The sequence below is a fragment of the Tupaia chinensis genome, unplaced genomic scaffold (genome assembly GCF_000334495.1).
Source record: "Tupaia chinensis unplaced genomic scaffold, TupChi_1.0 Scaffold144569_1, whole genome shotgun sequence".
NCBI lineage: Eukaryota > Metazoa > Chordata > Mammalia > Scandentia > Tupaiidae > Tupaia > Tupaia belangeri.
The window spans coordinates 17,471-27,765 of NW_006204429.1; positions in this window are offsets into that span (position 1 = coordinate 17,471).

Sequence of the window (10,295 nt, forward strand, 5' to 3'; positions counted from 1 at the left end):
CATGGCCTAGTGGTTGAGGGAGCTGGGTCCCACATGGCCAACTGTGTGGTTTGAATCCCAACCCCAATGACTTGAAAAGCACATTAGGTGTGTGTGAGTGTGTGCAGGCGTGCACGCATTCACGCATGCCCAAAATGTTGAAGAGATGGAAAAATGGAGACGATATTACAGCATGACCACATCCCATTGAGAAGGGATATATTTTCCCTCTCTTCTGCCTTTGGCAAGGGCTTGACCCATCTGGCAAAAACAAACAAAAAAAAAAAACAAAAAAAAAAAACACCCAGCTGGGGAGAGGGGACATACAGTGGTGTTGGATCCCATATGACCAACCACGTGGTTTGAGTCCCAGACCCTGTGGTTTGAAAAACAGCCAGCACATACCAAAATCCTGAGAGGAGAGTGAAGGAGAAGGGATTCCAGCATGGCCATTCCCCTGGAGTGCTCTTTCTCACTTTCCTCCCGCATGTCTCTCTGATGACTACACATGTCCTATAGACAAGCTTTTAAAAATGAAAAGTTGGGAATCAGCAGTTAGCGTAATGGCTATGTCGCTGGACTCCCACGTAGTCGACCATGGTTCGTGTCCCGGACCCAGTGGCTTAAATCTCATGCCGGGCGCGTGCGTGCCCAAGATCCCGAGAAGAGAATGGAGGAGAAGGGATTGCGGCGTGACCATCCCCCCTGGGGGGTGATTTCTTGCTTTCTGTCTCTATGTCTCTTTCTGTCTGTCTGGCGAGTGCATGCGCCCTATAGCGAAAATCTCTCCAAAAAAAAAAGAAAAGTTAAATTCACAAGAATAGTAGATTTTTGAGAAAGAATAGTCATTGGAGAGTTAGCACACCACATTTTGGAACATATAAAGCCACAATATAATAGTTGTATTGATGTAGGAACAGATTAATGATTGGGGCAAAATAAAACCAAATGTAGGTGCCGACAGATAGTGTGGTGGTTAAGGCTCTGGACTCCCACATGGCCAACCATGGTTCGAGTCCTGGACCTGGTGGCTTACTTTCTTGCTCTCTCTCTCTCGCTGATCAAACTGGAAAATAATAAAGTTACATTTTAAAAATTCTTAATAAAAAATACCAGACAAATAAAATTTTTTAAAAGACAAAGGTAAAATTTTAGTATGTTAAAAGCAGCACTTGATGTCAGTGAGGAAAAGGATAAATTATTGTAGTCAAAATGGCTAGCCATTTAGGTTTAAAAGATCTTTTAAGGCAGTCCATGGCTTGGTGGTTAAGGCAGCTGCATTTTACATGACTGACCACACAGAGTCCCAGACCTGCTGTGAGGTTTAAGCCACTGGGTCCAGGACTTGAACCGCGCCTGACTATATGGGAGTCCAGTGATGCAAACATAACGCCATCTGCTGGTCCCGACTACTGATTTCTTCATAAAGTGATATGGTACACTAAGAGCATGAGGGGCAAGGAGAGTGTATGTAAATAGAGAAAGCTCTGGTAGGAGAGCTGGATCCTCATCCATAGTGGGAAGTCAGTTCTCAACAACTAAAACTAACAAATCAATGTTTATAAATGTCTTGGGGGAACCCCGTAGTGCAGTAGTTAAGCACTGTACATTAGGAGCCAGATCCCACATGACCGATGACTATGTTTTGAGTTTTGGCCTTGCCTGAAACATGTGCCTGGCACATGTGTGTGCAAGCCCAAAATTCTGATGAAAGAAAGGAATGGAGGAGGAAGGATTGTGGTGTGCCTGTGCCCCACTGGGAGAGGGGGTCTTTTCTCTCTCTCTCTCTGGCAGGCACACTAGCAATAAGGAAGAGAGGAAAAAAAGCAACAGCAGTAAATACCCAAAGAAAGCCATAGATTTGTAAATGTGGCTCTGGGGAGAGAGGTTGGGTATGGGGAAGGATACTGGGTCAGGAACTGCTGTTTTTACCTTGGGAACCTATTTGTGTTTGTTAATCATTTATAGGTGTAACTGATTAAAATAAAGGTGTTTTTTTCTTTTTTTTTTTTTTTAATCCATAGTACAATTTTTAAAACAGGGAAACCACAGAAGCAGAGCAAAATACGTAGTGTTGCTTTAGTGGCCTAAAAGACTGTCAGGAAGCGAACTCTTGGGTATACTCGCACGCATGCTGCATGCCACTGATTGATTTGGGCAAAGATATAAAAGTTATAGGAACCAGACCATGGCAAAGTGATAAAATGGAACACTGCATGGCTGGCCCATGTGGGAAGTTTCCAGATTTGCGACCAGAGACCTCCCTCAGTACACAAGACCGTGAATGCCCTCAGTCTGAGGCTGGCTGAAGCTGGGGGTGGATCATGGTATCAAGACACTGTTAGGACACTGCTATCTCTCTCTCTCTTCCTCTCTGTCTGAAGAGAAAATAAATATATAGAAGTTAGTGGCAGTGCTGTGGTCCCACAGAGCAGGAGCAGATGCAGTTTATGGTCCCCATGGAGTTTTTATTTTATTTATTTATTTATTTTGGAGAGGTTTTTGCGGTAGGGTGCGTGTGTGCTCACCAGAAAAACAGAGAGAGACAGAGAGACAGAAAGCGAGAAATCACCCCTCAGGGGGGATGGCTACGCTGCAATCCCTTCTCCTCTCGGGGTCTTGAGCACACACGCACACGCGCCCAGCGTGAGTTTAAGCTGTTGGGTCTGGGACTTGAACCACAGTTGACTACATGGGAGTCCAGTGACATAGCCATTACGCTAACTGCTGGTTCCCCCATGGAGTTTTCCCTGTGCCCCAGATTTTGTAGCAGAGAGGAGCTGTGCTGCTGCTGGTGACTTTGTTACTAGGGAGGGTCTTACTGAATCAGAGAAGATGAGTTTTGTGCTGGGCCATTGTACTTCTGTGCTCCTGGATTATATCAGCGTTCTGGAAGAATTTAGAAAAATACTCATTGTGTCCATTTATAGGAATGCTTGTAAAGGTTGGGCATTAGAGAAATCACATAATGTTCTAGGGGATAAGACAGCTTATTATATTAACAATATGATTTTGGCTTTTTGGCAATGGGAAAAATCCATCTTTCACAAATATATGTAGTAATTTATAAAAGAAATATAAATCTCCAATATATATTTGTGAAGTGCTCAGTTTATCTAGTAATAAAGAACAGGAAAACTAACAATGATATAATTTCTGCTCATTCAAATGAACAAAACTGGGCCAGGAGGTAGTGTGGTGGTTAAGGTGCTGGACTCCCATATAGTTGAGTTCCGGACCTAGCAGCTTGAAAACCACGCCAGGCGCTTGTACATGAATGCCCAAAATCTTGAGAGGAGAATGGAGAAGAGATTGCAGTATGACCATTTCCCTGAGGGGGCATGGTGATTTCTCACTTTCTCTTTCTGTCTCCAGTGAGCACATGGGCCCTATGGCAAAAAAAAAAAAAAAAAAAAAAAAAACAAAAAAAAAAAAAAAAAAGATTTATAATCAATATTGGTGAGGATTTTTTAAAAAATAATTCTTTTTTTAAGAATTATTTTTAACTATTTGTTTTCATTTGAAAGGGATAAGATAAGAGAGAGAAAGAAAGAGAGAGAGAGAGAAAGAGAAAGTGAGAAAGCAAGCTGCCAAGTCCAGGACTTGAACTGTGGTTGACCATGTGGGAGCCCAGTGCCCTTAACCACCATGCAACCTGCTGGCCCCTGATGAAGATATATTCTTGGTGGGAATGGCCACGCCGCAATCCCTTCTCCTCCATTCTCCTCTCAGGACCTTGGGCATGCATGCACACACACCTGGTGTGAGTTTAAGTCACTGGGTCCGGGACTCAAACTGCGGTCGACTACATGGGAGTTCAGCGACATAGCCATTACACTAACTGCTGGACACCCCCCAAAAATTTTTTTTAAGGTTTTGCTATAGGGCACATGTGCTCAACAGAGAGAGACACACAGAGATAGAAAGTGAGAAATCATCCCCAGAGGGAATGGCCATGCTACAATCCCTTCTCCATTCTCCTCTTGGGATCACACATACACATGTGCCAGGCATTTTTTTTTCAAGCTGCTGGGCTCAAGTCTTGAAGTACACAGTTGGCCAGCTGGAATCCCACTTAACCACTGTACCACCAGCTGGCCTGGTGTATTATTCTTTTAATATATAAAAAAAGTTATTGTTGGGGCTGGCAGGTGGCATGGTGGTTAAAGGGCTGGACTCCCATATGGCTTACCATGTGGTTCGAGTCCCAGACCTGGTGGCTTGCTTTCTCACTTTTCCTTTCTCCTTCTCTGTCTCTCTCTGGTCAACCTAAAAAAAATAGTAAAAAATAAAGTTAAATAGATAAATAATTCTTTAAAATGTTATAGGAAAAACTGCATAGCATACAATTTCCCATGTTAGTCACTTTAAAGTGTACAGTTAATGGGCATTAAGTACTTTCACAATGTTCTGCAACTATCATCACTAATTCCAGGACATTTCATCACCCCCAGAAGAAAAGTCTAGACTCATTAAGGAGTTACTCCCCATTCCTATTCCTTCCAGTCCCTGTCAGCCACTAATCTGCTTTCTGTTTATGTGAATATTCCAACTCTGGATAATTAATATAAACAGAATCATACAATATGTGGTCTTTTGTGTCTGGCTTCTCTCACTTAGCATAATGTTTTCAAGGTTCATCTACATTGTAGCATGTGTCAGTACTTTATGCCTTTTTATAACTGAATAATATGCCATATTTTGTTTATCTGTTCATCTGTTGATGGACATTTGGGTTGTTTCCATGTTTTGGCTATTGTGAATAGTGATGCAATACACATTCATGTACATGTTTATGTTTGAACACCTGCTTTCAATTCTTTGGGGTATGTACCTAGAGGTAGAATTGCTGGGTCATGGTAATTATATGCTTTAACTTTTTGAGAGACTGTCAAAATATTTTCCAAGGCAGCTATATTATTTTACATGGGATTTTTAATATTAAGAATTCAATTTCTGGGCCAACAGATGGCCAAGAGCTGGCTCCCACATGTCTGACTGTGCGGTTCTAGTCACAGAACCAGCAGCTTGAAAGGTGTTGGGTGGTCATGCGTGCATGCCTCAAATCCCAAGAGGGCAGTGGAAGAGAAGGGATTACAGTGTGGCCATCCCCCCAGGAGGGGATCTCTCACTTTCCCTCTCCCTCTGTCTCTCTCTCTCTGGTGAGTGAATGCTCGTGCTCTTTAGCAAAAGTAAATAAATAAATAAATAGATTTCCTTAAGAGATCTAGGAATAATTAAATTATGTATTTTAATAGCTGGACAGTGGCACAGCAGTAGAACACGATGCTCTGTAAGACTGGCCCACATGAGAAGGATCTAGACCTCAGGAAACCTTCCTGAACATGCTGGACACCTTGTACCCATGATGGAAGGCTGGCCGAGGCTGGAGATGGGTTGCAGTGTGAAGATTGTGTTGAAATGCTGTTTCTCTGTCTCTTTCTGTCTCTCTTTGGCTCATGGAAGAAATAAATACACTTTTAAAAAAATTATGTATTTTATATTGGGTACATTATAGTGGTTTGTGTTTTTTAGAGAAAGTGGTGCATTTTGGGGCCAGCAGATGGCATAATGGTTATGTTTCTGCACTCCCACATAGTTGACCTGGAGTTCAAGTCCTGGACTGGGAGGCTTAAAACTCACACTGGGCACATGTGCCCAAGATCCCAAGAGAAAATGGAGGAGAAGGGATTGAGGCATGGTCATCCTCCCGGGGAGTGATTTCTCACTTTCTATCTCTCTGTCTCTCTGTCAAGCATACATGCTGCATAGCAAAAACTCTCTTAAAAAAAAAGAGAGAAATGAGTACATTTTATCTTATTTGTCAAGTTTTTATGTTTGGAGTTCATTGTAGTGTTTTGTTTTCTCTCTTTCTTTCTTTCCTTCCTTCCTTCCTTCCTTCTTTCTTTCTTTTCTTATTTTCGTTATAGGGTGCCTTCACTCACCAGGGGAAGAAAGAGAGAAAGTGGGAAATCATCCCCTAGGGGATGGTCACACTGCAATACCTTCTCCTCCATTTTCTTTTGGGGATTTTGGATATGTACATGTGCCTGGTGTGTTTTTCAAGCCTCCGGGTCCAGTACTTGAATCGTTCAGTCAGCAGTGTTGGATCTAGCCGCCTTAACCACCAGGCCAGTGGCTGGCTCTGTAGTGTTTCGTTATTATACTTTGATGTCTACAGGTGTCACCTGTTTCATTCCTGGTGGTAGTTTGTGGCAATTCCCCCTCCCTGTGTCTGTTTTGCTAGAGGTTTGTCAATTGTATTGATCTTTTCCGTGAACCAGCTTTTTCCTTCATTGATTTTTCTTTGTTTTTCTGTTTTCACGTTGGTTTCTGATCTTATTTTTATTTATTTACTTCCTTTCTACTTTCTTTGGATTTATTTTCTCTTCTATGTCCTTCTATTGGGATTTTAGGTTATTGCTTTAAGATTTTTTTTCCTCTCAGCATTGCTTTAGTTATCTCATGCAAATATCGACATATTTTCTCCTTCATTCATTTCACTGTATTTATTTGTTTTGTTCTGTTTTATTGCCAGAGGGCATGTGCAGTCAGCAGAGGGAGTTGGGGAGAGACACACAGAGAGAGAAAGCACCCCCCTGGATTCCCACATGGCCAACCACGGTGTGAGTCCCAGACCTGGGTCCACATGCCGTATAGCAAATTAAAAAATAATAATAATAAGTAAAAATAAATAAATATTTAATTTTAAAAAGATTCTGAGCATGTATGCCATGTACGTGGTTGGTTTTTTCCAGCATCTGAGTTAGAGGTTCAAACTGCAGTCAGCCATATGGGATACAGCTCCCAGTGTACTAGCAGTTAACCTTTGTGTTACGAGGCTGGCCCCTGTGGTTACATTAAAAACAATTATTAGAGGACTTGTGCACTCACCAGAGGGAGGGAGAGTGTGAGATATCCCCCAGAGAGAATGGTCACGCCACACTCCCTTCTCCTCCATTCTTCTCTTGGAATTTTGAGCATGCCTGCACAAGTGCCTGGTGTGTTTTTTAAGCCACCTGGTCTGGGACTGAAAGAGCATGTTGGCCATGTTGGATCTGGCTTTCTTAACCACCACACCACTGGCTGGCCCCTGTGTTTACTTTTTAAATTGTGAGAAAAAAACTCATAAAAATGCCTATCTTACCCACTTTTAAGTGTACAGTTCAGTAGTGTTAAATATATGCACCTCATTGTGAAACAGAGCTCCACAATGTTTTGCAGATCTGAAACTCTATGCTCGTTAAGCAACAGCTCCCCTATTTTCTTCCCCATAGCCCCTGGTAATCACCATTCTACTTTCTGTTTCTATGAATTTGACTAATTTAGATACCTCGTAGAAATAGAATCAAATAAATTATTTGTCTGTTTGAACTGATGGTTTTTTTTTTTCAATTTCTCTTCAGACATTTTTAGAGACATTAATCTTTAGTTTTGCTATAGGTACGCGTGCTTGCCAGAGATAGAGGGAAAGTGAGAAATCACTTGCCAGGGGCATGGCCACACTGCAATCCCTTCTCCATACTCCACTCGGGATCTTGGGCATGCATGCACACATGCCTGGCATGTTTCTCAAGCTGCAGTGTCTGGGGCTCTGAATGAGCGGATGGCTATGTAGGAACCAGCTGCCTTAATCACCATGCCACCAGCTGGACCATCTGGTTGTTTTTTTGTTTGGTTGGTTTTTTTGTTTTGTTTTTTGTTTTTGTTTTGTTTTAAGTTTACCTGTTATTGGGACCAGCAGATGGTGTAATGGTTATGTTGCTGGACTCCCATGCAGTCTACCACAGTTCGAGTCCTGGACTCAGTTGCTTAAAACTCACGCCAGGCGTGCGTGCCCAAAATCCTAAGAGGAGAATGGAGGAGAAAGGATTGTGGCATGGCCTTTCCCCCTGGGGGGTGATTTCTCTCTTTCTGTCTGTCTCTCTCTGTCTCTCTGATGAGCGCACATGCCCTATAACAAAAATCTCTCTCTAAAAAAAAAAAAAGATAAGTTTACCTGTTATTTATTTTATGCTCTCTCTGGCAAGCACATGCACCCTGAGACAAAAACCTCTAAAAAAAAAAAAAAAAAAAAAGATCACTAAATCTTTCATTTGACAGAGAAGGATAAAGAATGCAGAGGGTCAGAGTGGCAGTGAGACCTACAAAATATTGCACAAAATATTGCTTTCATGATCTACCTCTTTGAGGAAGCGATCATTTCCTTAAACATTCAGTGGAGTATTTTCTTAACTAATACAGATGGAAAATCAATAGAATGAAAACATCACGAGGCTATAATAAACATAAATAATGCAACAAAAAGGACATAAAATTTGAAGCCAAGTGTGGATCCTACCCAGTGAGAGCTCTGGAGAGTAACCCACGTATACGACATAACTGTACTCTGTGGAGACCCCCATTCTCTGATCACATAGTATTGTACCATCCCGGTCACCAATAGGACACATTGACACTGAGTGACTGTCCTGCTAACCAACACTATAGGGTTAAGCAAGGGGTGGTCCACGGGAATGGGCCACCAGGTTCAATGTTCTATAGAAAAAAAAAATACAGTTCAGTATTCTCTATTTCTAAAATTTTTCTCATTTCATTTTTTTTAATTGTTAGAAGGCACATGTGCTTGGTAGAGAAAGAGTCAGAGACAGAGGGAAAGTGAGAAAACACCCCCAATGGGACATGGTCATGCCACAATCCCTTCTCCTCCATTTCTCCATCCTGTTGGGATTTGGAACATGCATGCATATGCACCCAGTGTTTTTCAAGCTGCCTGGGCTGGGATTTGAATCACACAGTTGGCCACATGGGATCTGGCTCCTTTAACCACTAGACCATGGGGCCAGACCATCAGTTGTTTTTAGTATATCCATAGAGTTGTGCAACCATCACTACAGTAATTTTAGAACCCTTTCATCATCTCAGAACAAACGCATGCCTGGCATAGTTGGGGTGACATGCATGGCTAAGACGTTGTGCTCTGCTCCTATGGGACAACATCGGAGGCCGAGTTTGATCCCTAGTCTACCATAAAGGCCTGACGTGGTGGTATGTACCTGTAATCCCAGTAACTTGGAAAGCTGAGGCAGAAAGACTGTGAGCTTGAGTCTAGTCTGGGCGACAGAGTGAGATCCTATCTTTAAAAAAACGGAAAACAAAGCAAAGAAACCCTGTGTCTTGGGACCAGCAAATGGCGTAATGGCTATGTCACTGGACTCCCATGTAGTTGACCGCGGTTCGAGTCCCAGATCCCGTGGCTCAAAATCACGCCGGGCGCATGTGCATGCATGCCCAAGATCCTGAGAGGAGAATGGAGGAGAAGGGATTGTGGCGTGGCCATCCCCTCTGGAGGGTGATTTCTCGCTTTCTTTCTCTGTCTCTCTTTGTCTTTCTGGCAAGCACATGTGCCCTATAGCAAAAACCTCTCCAAAAAAAGAAAAAGGAAAGAAAAGAAACTTTGTGCCATCCAGCTCTTATCCCTGCATTACCTCTCCCCAGCCCTAAACAATCACTGGCTCTACTTTCTTTTTGTATACATTCCCATGTTCTGGACTTCTGGATTACTAGAATCATATAAGATGTGGTCTTTTGTGGCTGGCTTCTTTCAGTTAGCATGTTGATGTCAAGGTTCATCAAAGTCGAAACATCTATCAGTACTTCATTCCTTTTCATTGTTGTAATACTATCCCTTTGCATGGATGGCTATACTGCATTTTGTTTCTCCGTTTGTCTGTTGATGAACATAAGGTGTTCTACCTTTGGCTGCTGTAGATGTTTGTGTACAAGCTTTTGTGTGGACATATGTTTGTATTTCTCTTCAGTAGATAACTTGGAGTGGAATTGCTGAGTCATACGCTAACTCTGTATTTAGCCATTTGAGAGACTGCCAGACTGTGTTCTAGAGTAACCATTTTACATTCCCACCAGCCGCGAGTAAGTCATTCAGGGTGAATAAGTGGATCATGTGGGCTACTCCCCAGAGCTCTCACTGGGTAGGGTCCATACTTAGTTTCAGTTTCTCCACTTTCTCAACAACATTTGTCATTGACTTCTTTGGCTGCATTCTTTTTTTTTTTAATTTATTCATTTTCTACATTAATTCACTATACACCATCACAACACACAAATGAATTTTCCATCCAAAATACACTATGCATTGGCTCAATCAAGCACATCAACATACATGTTCTCAGCAAATAATTTTCCAATTCTAATGTCCTGCATACCTTGCCTTTTGTTTTGCCATCCTTGATTCCCCATCCCCCACCCTCTGCTATGTCCCATCCTCCTCCCCCATTGTCCCTGGCATCCATGGT